We start from the raw sequence: 15,874 nt of genomic DNA, 5'->3' as shown, positions 1-15,874 counted from the left end.
TTGTATTTTTCACGAATTTCACTTGATTGCTTCTTGTTGTTATTGTTGTTATGCTTGATGCTATTTTGTTGTTGTTTTCCTTTTATCTTTTCTTTTTGGTATTTGTGTGTGGAGTCTCTTATTTGGTGTGAAAACTTGTTCTAGTGTATATTTTCAATGTTCCGCACATATGAACCGACGAGCAAGGACTCGTCGTATCGTCTCAGTAGGTTTTGCCTGTTTGTCTGCTTTTTGGTTGACGCGTTCGCTGTCGCTGTCGCTGCCGCTGCTGCTGCTGCCGCCGCTGCTGCTGTTGCTGTTGCCGTCACGGACTGCGACGTCGGCGCTGCTCTCCTCAAGGCGTTTCGTATTTCCACTTTGTAGATGTTCATACACGCCGCCACTTGCCCCTACATGAGTGAGTGTGTGTGTGTGTGTCGTTTCTAGTCGTAGTCGTCGTGCGAGGTTCGTTGTGCATTCGTTTCGGGCAATGCTGCTCGTTGTTGCTGTTGCTTGTGTCGCCCGTGCCTCGAATTTCACTTGTCCTGGCCGCTGGCTGCTGCGTCTGCTACTGCTTCTGGCTGTTGCCGCTGCTGCTGCTGCTTCCTGTGCGTTTACTCAGTCAACGGGCAACGAGCACGAAACGACATTTACGTTTGTTCGCTCAATACTGAGCAAGCCGCACGCTCAACCACTTGTTTTCAAGCCAAAGCCAAAGCTGAAGCTGTAGCCGAATCCAGAGCCGAAGCCGATACCAAAGCCGAAGTATCGTCACACCAGCAGCCCGTGCGCTGCGTCATGTGTAGAGTTTTTCGCCAAGCTGAGCGAAAACGAAGAGCCACACGGCGAGGAGAGCGCGAGTGAGGGAGCAAGAGAGAGAGAGCGAGCGAGAGAGAGTGAGAGAGAGAGGGAGAGAACACTTGTACAACGGTAAGCGTTACGCTCTAACTGCGCCCATTGAGCCGGCATCTCCCATATGATGTCCTTTTTTCACTCGTAGGGGCAGCGACTTGTTCGAATTTTCGCATTTAGCTAGTTCATAATGTTAATAGGATTTTCCTATTAGCAGCTGGGATTTTAGCGCTTCTTCGTCTTCATTTCCTAGTGTCGACTGTCCCTGTAAAGATTGCGGTTTAGTTTGAAAATTGATTTCGTGTGGTTAAACCCAATGTTCAGGCTATTATTCAGAAAATTTGATGAGCGTCCACATAATAAAGGAAAATCCCATTAATAAAACGTAAAAGCTAGTTTTGGCATAAAAGGTTGGACTATAAACTAGTTAAAGGAGTTGCACAACACTGCTTAAGAAGTTGGCTTAAAATAAAGAGAATAACTGAAATTCTATTAAAATAATTTAGAGGCCAAAGTATTATATTAATAGAGTATTCTTATTAAAAATTATATATAAAAAATTTAATTATGTTTGAATTAAGATTCATCTTTGAAGAAATACAGTAATATTGAGCTAAAATTGATTTAATAAAAATTAAAAAAAAAAAATAAAATAAATATTCAGCAAATCTTTTATAATGAATCCTTATGGTAAAAATTCAATTCAATTTGCATAATATAATATTATTAATCAATTAAATATTATTAAATTAATTAGAGACATCTACTAAATTAGTTTATCTCACAGTACATCTATCACTGGCGCAGCCTCGCAACTTTTCTCAGTCTAGTTATACAAGCAATCTCAATCGCAATCTACCCCTAGCTAAACCCCTATTTCGAATTACCAACTTCGAAAATTGATGACGCCCACACATTCGCGATAGTTGTAAAAAAGAAAACAAAACAAAACGGCAATAACAACAAGTGCAACAACAAAATAAAATACAAATGTACTTCCCAACACATGGAAAGCACTGAGTACATGAATTGCTAGGCGCCTAGATAGAGAACCGAATGAAGCCGACGCCGAGCAAGGCATACATGAATGAAGGAGAACTACGACCAAAATTCATAGTTACACTCGTACTTATACTATGCAAGGATCATCGTCATCGACTGCCTTTGCTACTGCTACTGGTGCTGCTGCTGCTGCTACGGCTGATTCCGATTCGATACTTATTCTGTTTTCTATTTGTGTATGTGTGTGCGACTCATCTGAAATTCATCATTTGGTATGGGCATTGGGGCAGGTGCCGGCCATGGATAGTTTTGCTCGGTTCTCTGTTGTCGTCACAATGTCTGTGGCTTTTACGTTTTACGAGCCAGCACAAAAAATTATAATATAGTTTAATTGCGAGACGAAGCTTAAGCTAACATCGCGCTATCTGAATTCTCATTCATTTGACTGTTGCGGTTGGCTTTTAGATTCGACTTTTTCGCATGACGATACTGATTTTTTGTAGAGTTTTTTTAATAGACAGATTTATATAAATACAATTATTTTGAAGTTAAATATATATACAAAATGGAACTAAAACAGGAAAATAATCGAAATATGAGATTCACATATTAAAATCAAGCAGAAAAATGAGACAATATATATTAAACATATATATATAAAATAGCCTTAAATTTAAATGAAAAAGTAGAAAAAATAAAGAACTAAAAATTGAATTATGTGAAACATGTATAACAAAAGCATAAAAATGAGAAACGAATATTTAACATTTTTTAAAAACTCATGAAAAATATATAATAGTTATATACATATATATAAATAAAATATTTTATAATTATAATTGAACACATAAGAAATTTTTTATTTATTTTTTAATTAAAGTATATTATAATTTCAAAATCTCTGTCTTCCAAACAATTTCGAAAGGTGCTCAAACATGAACTATATAGGGAAGGCCGAGCAAAAAGCCGGCTTCAATACACAATTTGTTGCACAAATCTCTACACTGCGTTGAAAAGTCTACACGCACATCGAACAGCTGAGTGAGCTGAGAAATGCTGTTGTCTCCCATACCGCAGCGCACGCTGCGAAGCTACCTTCTGCCCTGTGCCCAGCAGCAGCTCGTAAACTGTCCTACCACAAGCGAAATGCATTGACTGGGCCACGGCAGGCGGTCGGTGTGGCAGCAGCGTGACAACAACAGATGATTCAGCGAGGCGCCGGCGCAGTGCACAGCCGACGGTCGCAACAACAACGGCGACTACGTCAACAACAAAAAATCGAAGTTACGAGTTTCATTGAGCAAACACCGCTCCACGGTTGGGGAAAGCATCTATTGTACGGCATGGAGACATTACGGCAGTGGCCCTTTTGCTCTTTCAATGAGCGACGACGACTCACGACTGGACTGAACTACGAAGGGGCAGTGGGTGCGTCGTTGCCGCACGATGATGACGCCTACGCATATTTGTGACGTAAGCAACAGCACGATGACCGACCACGAAGTTGGATCTACCTATGTGTGTGTGTGTGTGCTTGTGTGTATTGGTGTCAGTGCATGTTTCTATTGTCTTTGGCTTTGACACCTTGGCTGGACACTCATTTCAACTTTTGGGCTCGTCGCATGCACAGCGCACGAATTTCCCAAGAACTGGGCGTAAGCACTGCTTACCTGTGCCGTGGAAATCTCTTTCGCCACAACCTTTTTAAGATTATGCAATTAAACTAAAATATTTCTGCAGAAATTTAAGATTGTCATTTTAATTTCCAATTATTTTTGTCACTTAAGAGTATTATTTCATTTATTTATGTTATGTATCTTTTTATGAATAATGGCTTAAAATTATTTTTATATAAAGAATTTTGTTGAGAATAATTTATAAAATTATATATAAGATATGTAATAATATATTTACATAAAAAACTTACTTTAATTTAATATTTTAATAGGTTATCAACAGATTTATTATTATAATTAACATTATTACCGATATAATTAATGAATAATTCACCATAAAAAATATATAATATAGCAGCTTTTCTGTGATTCATGTTGGACAGTCCTTAGCTGATAGACCACATCAAGATATCTACCAAGAGAATTATTATTGATAATTTTCATTATATGCTTGGAATACCACATAAAACATAGTCCAACCATGGTTGAACCGATTTCAATTATATTTAGCGCTTATAAGTATGCTACACTTTTATACGCTTTGCATTTTTGACGCCAGCAAACATCAAGTTGTTGTTTTTATATTTCTGTCTATTATAAGACGTGTCTTAACTATTTATGTTCAAGTTGGCACTTGATGGCTGCTTTACGGACTTCCGACACGAGCGCTTTTTCCAATTGCCATTCAGTCCACAGCCCTTAGACTCGACTCAACTTGACTCGACTCGACACCCGCCGCATCCCTTAGCCCACTCGCTGCTCCACTTGCTACTCTGCTGGTGCAGCTGTCGTTGACATTGAATTCTGTAGGATGGCACCTAAAAATAGGCAAAGAGCCGAGTTAGATTTCTTCATCTTTTTTTATTTTCATCTTTCTTGCTACATTTTTTATTTGTTGCCTTTTGGTATTTGAGTTTAGCATCAGACAAACAGGAAATTGCATAAAGTGTACAAGTCGCTGCCAAGAAGCCAAAGCCGTTGATTAAAAATTGAACAGCAAGAAATAAATAAATAAATAAATAAATAAAAATGTACATACATATTTGTGCACATGAACAGCAGCCGTGGATAAGGAGGGCCGGACCCAGTCGAGTCGTAAGACGCAGCAGCTTAAATCGGTTTGCCAATGGCAACGCCGCACAAATAAAATCAAACTTCAAGGGTCACTTCCGCTTCAAATAGCAAATCGGGTTTCTATCTGCGCCTCAGTCGGTGCTTCATTCCGCTCGTTGCGCTGTCCACAAAAGTCCAGAAATGAAGCAGTTGTGCCTCCACAACTGAGCCGGCGCACGCATTCGTATAATTTTCTTAAATTAGTTTCCGGCAAAAATTTGTCGTTGCTCTGCGCTTTTTCAAGCCGCTTGTTTTGCAGCGCTCAACTGGAAATATTGACATTTCTGATTTTGCCCAGAGTCCTTCAGGCAATCTACTCATCGCACATCGTCACCAGCCACGCCCCGTTTCCCACTGAAGTGTGCTCGTTTTTTCCCCGAAAAAGAAATATATTTGCGATGCTGGCAACGATGCTTAGCGTCTAAATCAGGCGACCCCGCCTGAGTGGCCATTGAAAGCGGCTCAGAGTTCTTGAAAAGGCGCCGAAGGATGAACGTGCGCTAGTGCGGCAATAATCTGACTGATCGGCCAAACTCTAAAAGGCGTGCTGCTTCTATTTTGCTCTTTCAAGCTCAGCCCTTTGTGTACTTCAAGCCAGAGGGTATGTTCATACTGTAATGATATTTGTTTCTTTATAGGATGACATGCCTTTTTAGCTTGTTAGATTTATTTGATAATAGATTTAAGACAATTTGCGATGCACAGAAAGTATAGGGAGTATTTTCGTAGAGAAGAGTTTAAGAGTAGCGTAGAATAGAAGTGGATCCATTCTCTACAACTGTATATATATCTATTTTAGCTATACAGCCAAAGCATGCCTAAAGCAAAACTTATAATATTATTACTTATGATTACACAATACTAAATGTTCTAAATTTCAAGTCCTGTTTTCTTATTAAAAAAAAAAACGTTAACATATCAAATTCATTCTCTATGTTAAGCCCTTATATAAGCCGTAAATTTATTTGCTGAAACAAGAAATGAATCTGTTAATTGCTCTATTTGGCCATTTGCAATTGAACAAAACACATTGTCTGTTCATTTACTCAAAATGTGTAACATAACGAACCGCAAGCGTGCACAATGAGCAGAGGTAAATCACCATAATTGCACATAAATGAATTAGTCCAGTAATATATGTATATACACGCACACACGTGCACACACCCACTCACACACGCTGGGCATATGCGTGTTGTTGGCGCGGAGTTGGCCTTGGGTGTTTCGACTTTTGGGGCAGCTCACTTTTGGCGACGACTTTAACTTGTTCGCTCACTTCACTTAATTGGAAATTATTGCCGCCCATGAGGTGTGGGTGCTGGCACACTCACGGCGACTACCTTAAAATTAATTCAACTTTATTAAGATGCACATTGAAATCTGTCGTATGAGCTGTTGGTACATTTGATTGATGACGCCGCCAGCGTGATAAGCCTGCACATATCATGACATTTACAGGCGGCACTGGCATGTTGATCCAATTAACATTTTCATTAGCGATTAGATTGCTGATTTGCGCAAATCAATGCTACAACACGCCCACACGCTGCCCAGCGATAAGCAGTGAAAAAACTTATAGCATACTTTAATGCGCTGTCGTTGCGGCCACAACAAATGTCCTTTTGATTACTCGCACGCGTCGTGAGCTCAATTCACTTATTGATTTCTCCCAACGACAGCGCTTGTTTGTCTTTCTCTAATATGCCTATTTGTTGATACATATAATGGTGAAATACTTGTAATAAGTATGCCCCGCACCCATCCTCCCAACCGTATGATCGCAATGGGTAAACAGCAGACAATGTTCACATGCCTGCCTGACGGCCTGGCGGACGGACTGCCTAATAGCAGAAAGCCAGGCTAATTTCGTTTAATGGTGTAAATGCAATTGAACACAGTACACAGTACAGTGGAGCAAAATGGTCATAAATGAAAAAAAAATACAAAAGAAAGTTCAAGAAAAATTTAAAACTCAAGCTGACAGCTCAATGTTCTATTGAACTAAATTGACGAAGTCTATTAATCTTTTGTTTAGATAACAGAATGAGATTCAGCCTCAAAGTTGATAATTGAATTTATAAAATTATTAAAACCTGTTTCAAAGTTTTTTTGCAACTTATCTTATATATCATAATAATATAATATCATAATAATTACAATTAATGGATAAATGATACAAGACTTTAAAACAAATAATGCTTGAATAAATAAATGCAATTTGAACATATGCAAAGTTTATATAATAATATCCCATGCAAATTGAATTTCGTCATTTTTTTTCTGCTAGAAACTTCAATTGAATAAAAGTATTTGACCAATTGCGCGAAGCCTATCAACCATTATACTGAACAGCCCACAGCTATCTCTGCATTGATATTGATTATTGGTTGTTGCGACCTCTGTGTATTAAATATGAGTATAACGCAATTTTGGTGGCACAAATATCGTCATTAATTGTACGTAGTCTATATAACTATCTACTTGCATATATCCCATAGAAATTGACGAGGTCTGCGTCAAGAAATGTCGTCATTGTTTGGCCCGATTAGGTTAGCGCCAGCCGTTTGTATGGGAAAATGTAATGAAAGACGACTTCAAAGCACCAAAACGAAGAGAATATAGCTGCTAGCTCAAGCAGCAGTTCATGGTCATGTGGCATATGCCATATAAGCATTCCTGCCACGAACTGCAAGCCAGCGACTGATTTATAGACCGTAGACCCAACACCCTGCTGCCTAGACCCTGGAACATTCTAGCACTTGGCACACAAAACTTTGCCTGCCAGTTATATTCTCTTTTTTTTGGAAAAGGATGAGAGAGCGCGCATTAAGCGTGTAACGTTTGACATTGAAAGCTTAATTTAAATATGGTAAACTATTATTTTTAGAAGTAGTATTTGGTTTCAGAGCAGCTCGCGAGCGCAAACTGCAACGTATATCGGGGCTAATGCGTAATGGCATCCGAAATAGAAAATAGCTTGGCCTGAAAATAGAATGAAATCATAAATTATTTGACATTATCTAGAGAATTTAATGAAATATATATATTGAAGAACATTCGATATTTAAAGCACCAAAATTTGTTGAATAAAGTAAAAAAAATAGAGATATTCAAAACGAACTTAAGTTGTCCTAAAACTATAGGACAGTGGGAGATGTTTAAATTCTACAAAGCAGATAAAAAAAGGAACAATATAGGAAAAGCAAATACCAGCTGCTTTGACAACTAATTTACTTATCAACATATCAAATTTCATAACAAAGACAATCAAAAACGCATTTAAAATTCAATTTTCAAGTTCGTTAATTAAATCGATGAAAAGTGATGTAAAAGATAAACGCATAGTTGGCAAAGTTTTGGCAAATTAACTTGGCTATAGTGATGATAGTAAGCACTTTTGGTTAAACAAGAGGAAAGCGACGGAAGATAATCAGAAGCTGTTGTTCCAGATGGGGCAGAAGGGAAAGTGAAGAGCACTAAGTGAATTCCTAGCAGACAAAATGTTCAAGTTCAAGGCATGCAGCAGGCTGCACTTTATCCTTATTGTGGCGCTTAGCCCACAGGCAGGCGGTTTGTTCAGCTGGCGCTAAATCGAATCACAGCTGCTGTGTGAGGACAAAAGCTCAGGCTCAGACTCAGGCCGAGGCTGAGGCTGAGGCTGCACTGCGTTGCGCTGCGCTTTATGCAAATGCTGTGGTCATTGTGGTGCAGTATTTGTTTTAAGTAATGCTAAGTGCGGCTGGCACACAGACTCGACAGTTGGGCATACAAATGAGAGGAACAACAGCAGCATCAGCGATAGATGAAGTTGTGCTGCCTGCCCAATGGCTGCAGTTGTTTGCATTCTGCTGACAACTTTAGCATCAGCTTTGTCTGTCACTTAAGGACGCGATGAGCAATGGCAAATGTAACTCTAACGTTTCATTATAGTTATTATTTTGCTGCTGCTGCTGCTGTTTGTTCATTGTTTGCTTTTTGGTAAAGGCACAAGTGGCAGCCATTTTGATGACGTTGATGAGTTTTATGTGCGTATTGTTTTGTATATATGTGAGTATTCATTTCTAGCTGAGCTGTTTGTTATTTGTTTGTTCGCTTGATTTGCCCGTTGATGACGTTCATCATCATCATCATCATCATCCATGGGCAAACTTCACGGCGGAGGCTCAGTAAAACTTTTTTATTTCTTGGTTGTCATGCCGTCGACAGCTTTGTTGTTTGTCAGCTTTACTGTTTTGCTGTGTCACAATTTTTGTAATTTTTTCTCTTTTTTTATTTTTTTGATCTAAGCACTACCCAGCCACCGCCATAGCCACAGCTGGTCAAGGCTATGGAACTAGGCACAAATCCGTGGGCGTTGCAAAAACTTTGTGTCTATTCGCATTTGATTTGCGCGTTTAACAACTTTCACAATATACTTGTCATTTACTCATCAAGCGCGTGACGTCACGCTCAACTATGCGCACTTGAAGCACCAGCCAGCAAATTAGCATAATGCGCAACATTTGGCCTTTAGCTGGGACACGCCTACAATGAGTGGTTCATAAATTACGCCCACCGCGCATTAAGTTTCTTAAGCCGTTCAAATCAATGGCCAAAAACTAAGCCAATTACAGCAACAACTACATTTTCATAGATGATAAACAACAGGCTAAAGGCAAACAACTAACAACATAATTCACTTTGAGCTAAACGACGCCGCCCACCTACATCTTCGCCAAAATACAGTGGTTGCAAACAGTATGTGACGCCAACGTATGCCAAATAATAGATGAATGATGCAATTCAATTGAATTTTTATACATTTTTATGTTATAGTAGAAATAACCAATACCTAGCAATGGCCTGAGGCAATGCTCAGATAGCCAGCATTAAAAACAAATTGCATAGGTGCAGAGCTTCGACATTTAAAAATACAAAAAAATTGTTTTAATCAACATTATAAGCATTTTTCACTACGACTTTCATACGTAATAGTATCTGTACTTAAATACTTTTAATAACATTTTTTCAAACCTACATTTTGCTCTGCTTCTGCCCCACTGTGCTTGTGTGGCTCGCCTGAAAAGTAGGCAATGCTTTTTGCAACTAGTCACATAGATCATTAAAAGTAAATGTTTGAGTTTCTTGTGGGCGTTGTTTGAGTTCTTAAAGAGCAACACAGATGCAACTGTGATAGCAACCAAACAGCATAAGTAAAAGCATTTATTTACACCAGAGAGACTGCGCTTACCTTGGCATAATTCAATTATCTACTGTTGCTGATGCGGTAAGCTCACATCGAGCTGTGGCAGGGGAATCAAGGAATTCCTTAAATGATTTAGCAAAGCATAAGTTTGCTTGTGTTCTTGTTTTATTAACCAATGAACATTTTTGGATACACACACTTATTACACACGCTTGATACATTGGGTGTTGGGTGTTGCTCGGCGCGCCACAGTCGCCTGAGCTGTTGACTTTATTCTGTTGGTATATTTATCGCATTTACACAGTTGACTCTTCCGTTGCTTTACGTCTAGACTCAGCTGCTATCGTGCCGCCTTCTCATCCGGCTCCCGCTCTCACCCACCTCCAGCTGTAGCTCTAGCTGTTGGTCCTACTAGACCTTGGGCCTTTTGCAATCCAATCCGTTGCTCAATTACGTGGACAAATATTTGCACTTCTTCGAAACGCAACACGTGCAATAATAGGCTACGGCATCTAAAAATATCCGAAAATAACTTATTTATAGGCATTTTACATTTATCAATTTGTTTATTTTGCTTTTGTAACCGAGGTCTCCTATTTTCATGGGGGCTAATTGACAACTTGAGACTGCTGTGACAGACGATTTAATTAAGGCAAACTGCGCTCGAGTGCGTTTGGCATTAGACTAATCCCGTTAGTTTTAATTGGGCATGTTTAGCACACTCACACACACACATGTACATAACATATGTACTAACAAATTGCAATAGAGCAAAGTTTGCCAGAAATTTGCCTAGTCCAGCACAGCAGGACACTGGATACAAAAGCTGTTAAATACGAGTCGCTTAACGCCAACTAATTGACAATGGCTATGTCTCCTGTTATGCGTGTGTGTGTCTGTCTGTCTGCCTGCCTTTGTGTGTGTGTGTATGTGTACTTTGTCAGAGCACAGCTAACGAAGAGCTTGCTTAACGCTTAAATTATCTGCAAATTAACTAATTCAGCTCAAAAGCCGCATAAGCAAAGTGCGCTCGACTGATTTCAATCTGTCTCTACTCTTTTGCTCTTTCTATCTCTCTCTGTATCTTTTACCAGCTTGTGGTCTGTGCGAGCTGCGGCTTTGTTTATGTCTGGTTGCTATTATTAATTACGAGCGTGAGACTCAGTTAGTAACATATCTACAGCAAAGCACAGACAACAGTAGTTCATAGTGGCATATAAGGATAGTCAAATTTTTCCGCAAATCACAGAGTTGGTTAAGAGCATTAAAAATGAAAATGCTACATATCATAGTATATATACTAAGATTTTTACAATTCCATGCATCTGGCAAATTTTGAAGGGAATTTTAATGAATTTTTGGAATAAGTCTAGACAAAAAAAACACGAAGCATATTCTAATTATACATTATTTAGAATGAAATGAACTGTAACAAAGAATGGTTAATCTACTGCCATTAAATGCCAAATAAACTTGATAATGTCAAAAGGTAATAACCCTTTGCGCGCCTCAGCTTGATCTATTTCAATACGGCATATATAATTATTTCCATATAAATTTCTTTTATGAATGTCAAAAAACTCAATAATATCCATTTCAAACCGCATTCCTTAATATTAAATATAAATAGTTTAAGTACGTCTGCAGTTTTACAACTAAGAACAAACTCAGTGAGCAGTTAACATTAATTAGAAATAAATGTCTACTTATATGAAAAATAATACGCTAACAAGCTACAGGCGACCATTAAAAAGGCTTGAATTATTTTGGGTTTTTTGGCTGAGTGGTTTGCAGGTGGTTTAGACTGTTTCTCGACGACCACTGAATGAGTGCGAAATGCTTTAAACTTTTATGGCTGTTTGTCATCATTTTGCGAACACGTTTCGGCCATAAAATTTCCAACTGGTCGTAAGCATAGACCAGAAATACCAAACGCCCACTGAGGCCCCACAGTAATAATTTGATATTATCGTTGTTAAAGTGTAAATTAAAAGATTAGTATTTATTAATGTATTTAATGACGATCTTTGCAACTTGAGCTAATCTAATTTCAGCATCTGCAACTAGCCTAACTGAATATTGAAATTTAAATAATTTGTTTTTAGTTTTTTGAAACATTAAATTGGATTTTTAGAGTTTATAATTTTTTATTAAAAAATTATTTGCAAAATTAGAGCACTTCATATTTATAATATAGTTAGATTTTAAATAGCATTGACTTAAGCCGAAAATTAAGTTACTTTTTCGAAGTCCTATTCAATTCAATACTTCCTCAATTAGTGACCACTGAATGTGTCAACGTCCTCATTCGGTTGCCAAATTGTTATAACGTGTTGCGGTAATGCCTATTCATAGTTAGACGAAGGCTTGTCCACAGTTACTCAACAGAGGGCAGGTGTTCCATTGTATATGCCAGAAATACATTTATTAATAATGTCGGAGACGTGTGTGGTTATCGCTTCGGCTGCAAGTTCTATAAGAGTACAACGGGAGTACATCAAGCAACAGTTGCTGACAATCTATCAAGCTGGGAATTGAGCGCATGCATCCCGAGTTGTCTTATCGCATCTGCTGTCAGTTGCAGATTGCAATTTGCTGTATTACGAGTATTGTAGCATGCGATTTGCTGGGCGGTGGGTGTGTCTCAGGGCTTGGCCATTTAAATATTATTTACTGTCAAAAATTGTGGACACAAGGAGCGCGCATAAATAAGTATAATACATAGTTAGAAAATGTGCTTTAAATTAAATTTATTTTATTTATCAACTACATCATAAATAAGCCAACACCCGCGCCATGTGGCGTCGGCGTCGGCGTCGGCGTCTGAGTTTTACACACAAATGCAAAGCAAAATGAAAAAGAACTCTATATATTATATAATATTTTTTTGGCAGACTCGACAAATTTCCATTTGTAATACAAAACGTTCCGAGGGCGTTTGCAGCCATTTGCCAGTCAATGGTGGAAGCCCACAAAGTCGATATCAGCTATGAATGAAAAGTCACTCTGTAAGCATACAGAAGACTGTGTCTTACCCACCCACACACACATACACACACACTCACGCACACCCACTCATCTTGGCGGATGTGGCGTATGTGTAATATTTGTTTGGCCCACAAGGCATAACCTTTTGTGAGGGGAGTTTTGAGTGCAATAACTGCAAATTCAATTGATTGAAAAGCAATTTGTCCGCTCACTCGCGACCCGCACAAGACATATGCGGCCAAGTGGGCGACGGCGGCAGCCACGCCCACGCCACAATGCGCCGAGCGCACTAAACCATAAATTATGATGACAATAAAAGCGCATATCTAACTATTGTGAATTGCCCCGCACACCCACACACCAACACACACGCACACACACACAGTAACACACAATTGCAATTGCAAAATGGGCTTTTGTAATGGGCTTGCAGCCCCCGCTGCGACCACGCCTTAGCTGTTACTGCCTCTGCACCGCTCGCTGTCCCGCTGACATTTTATGCAACATTTTGTGGCAAAGGGTCTCACATTTTATGGCTTTTATTGACAGCCTCATGTAGCTCTAGGTGCCTCTAGGTGGCTCCGCCATACACATTGCACTGTATGCCTTCTAGCCACAATTGTACTCGTTATATACTAGCTCTCGTTTAGAGCCGCAACACTTTAAAGATATTTTCAATGGCATTTTATTGACAGCTGCCAAACTGAATGGCCAAAAAGATTGCGGCGTATTACGACCGCGCCTCCTAGCTCCAGTAAAACAGATAAACGATAAAGTTACGAGAGTAAACGAAACATGCAAAGCTGCTTATCCTAGACTTCATTAAGCAAGTAAGATTGTTTTAGACTACCAATTATAGAAATTATAATGAAAATAGATTATTCTAGTGCCCATGGAACCTATCGTAAATATATATGAAGATATATTTTTGGTTAAAGAAGGTTAAAACACATTTGCCAGGTACAGCTACTGAGGCAATTATGAAGATTAAATACAGAATATACAACAGCAAATATTATCCAGCCCAGGAAATACATCAAATTAAAATAAAATTATAATATTATTAATAGTAAAAAACGAAGCTTTCAAATCGATAAGTAAACTAAATATAAATCTTACCAGTTTTTGCCATAAAAGTTTACTTTAATATATGTGCATAGCTTGTTAGTTATAGTTTTTTTCGCATAGAAACCCATATTCAGTCCAATTGTTGATATGATGAATTTGATGATGCCATGCCTAACATATTCGTTGAACTTAATCAGTGGCCTTCAGTTAGATTGAGAGTTATTAAGAAGTCGCCAAGCACAACAAAAAATGCTGGCAAGCAATGACGTAAATTCAAATCACGTGAACAGAAATAAACTTTATGCGTATTTAGCCATACGCGTGTATATTTATTTCAATATGAGCCGGATCTGATGATGAAATCTCTGTCCTCAAACACAGGCTGCATCGATAAAACTAGTAAACAGCAAAACAGAAATACAAGAAAATATGTGAATAGAAATTATGACAACGGGCTGAAAGAAATGATGCGCCGTCTGACTAAACGACTTTCCCACGCGCCGCAATTAATGCCAGCCAATCTGAAGAAACAGTCGAAACTTGAGCAAATATATGTACATATATGTATATGTGGTCTAGGCCAAACACGTGCGTCGAACAGCAGGCAATGCCTTTTAATAAACTTTTTGTTTTCTTGCAGCCAAGACGACTAAAAATAGTTGCCACTAATATTTTTGCCAACATAAATTTCACACTCGCATAAATTCCATTAAGAAAAATCAGCGACGTGCGACGGGCATACAGAATAGCTTCCAACTCCGGCGGGAAAATGAATGGCGAAGCGAGTGGGTGTGAAAGTGGATGGCGAGCGGAGTGGAGCGAAGAGGAGCGCGAAGCGAGTTGCCTTGACAGGATGCCCACGCGCTTATGGAATTTCCAGTTTTTGAAAGTGGAGACGCTGCGTCAACTGTTTCTGCTACTGTTACTAGCGTCGCTGTCATAAAATGAAACTTAATGGCGCACACACACACAGAATCATATATATATATGTATATATATATATAAGAAGTAGTTTACAACAAATTGCTGGATAGTACAAATATGTATTTGGGATAGGAAAACAACACAAAACGCAGAACGCAAAACGCCCACGCGTGCAATCAGCTTGCTCTGCCAACTAGCTAAACTAACAAACAGCGACATATACTATACACAATACACATATAGGCAAATATATACGCACACACATACAGACATGAGACCATTTGTCTGGCTGTGTTTGTGTGCTTTGCGTTCTCAATGAATGATTTTTGAAGCAGCCACAAGACCGAAAAGAGTGCCATGACCAACACTCAGACCAAATGGCACACACAGACAATTGTCTGCCACAATCAGAGTATGTGCGTGTGTGTCTCGCGTAGGCGATTGCCGCCAAAAACTGTTCTGGTGGCAATGCTCAGTTGCCATTCTGAACGTTGGCTCATTGTTCCATTGAGAGCCGATTGCGGCAAGTTTGCAATTTTATTGCTAGCGCAAAATTTGCATTGGGTTAGAGGACAATGGAGGCAACGAGAGTATCTGCTGCTGCTGCTGCTGCTGCTACTGCTACTGCTACTACTGCTGCTGTTGCTATAACAAAAGCTCTTTGGCACGTCATCTTCAGCGCATGATGTCAGTTTATAGCTGCTGTCCATTCGATTAGCGGCATTTAGCTGGAATTCTAGAGCAGGTCAACAATGTGTCCCACTTCAACATTATTTAAGTGATGACGACTATTAAATACTGTTGATTTTGCAATTACTGTTATATAGCTAAGCATAATTCAATGATTGAATATAATCTAAGTAAGCGCAATTTCTGATCAATATCCAAAGTGGGTCATAAAAACCAGCTAAGCGTCTTCATATGCCTGCATAAGTATTCTTGGAAACATACTTATAAACCCATTTATAAGAAAGCTGTAATAAAAATAAATAAAAAAAATGAATTACTCAAATAAATTTTGTTTAATAAAATTAAATATTAATGAATAAATAAAATATATTTATTTAATTTAATTTATTTGGTCGAA

Source organism: Drosophila hydei, unplaced genomic scaffold, assembly GCF_003285905.1.
Source record: "Drosophila hydei strain 15085-1641.00,03,60 unplaced genomic scaffold, DhydRS2 tig00000060-arrow-pilon, whole genome shotgun sequence".
NCBI classification, from domain to species: Eukaryota; Metazoa; Arthropoda; class Insecta; order Diptera; family Drosophilidae; genus Drosophila; species Drosophila hydei.
The sequence above is the reverse complement of the archived record's forward strand: the minus strand, read 5'-3'. Positions refer to the sequence as shown.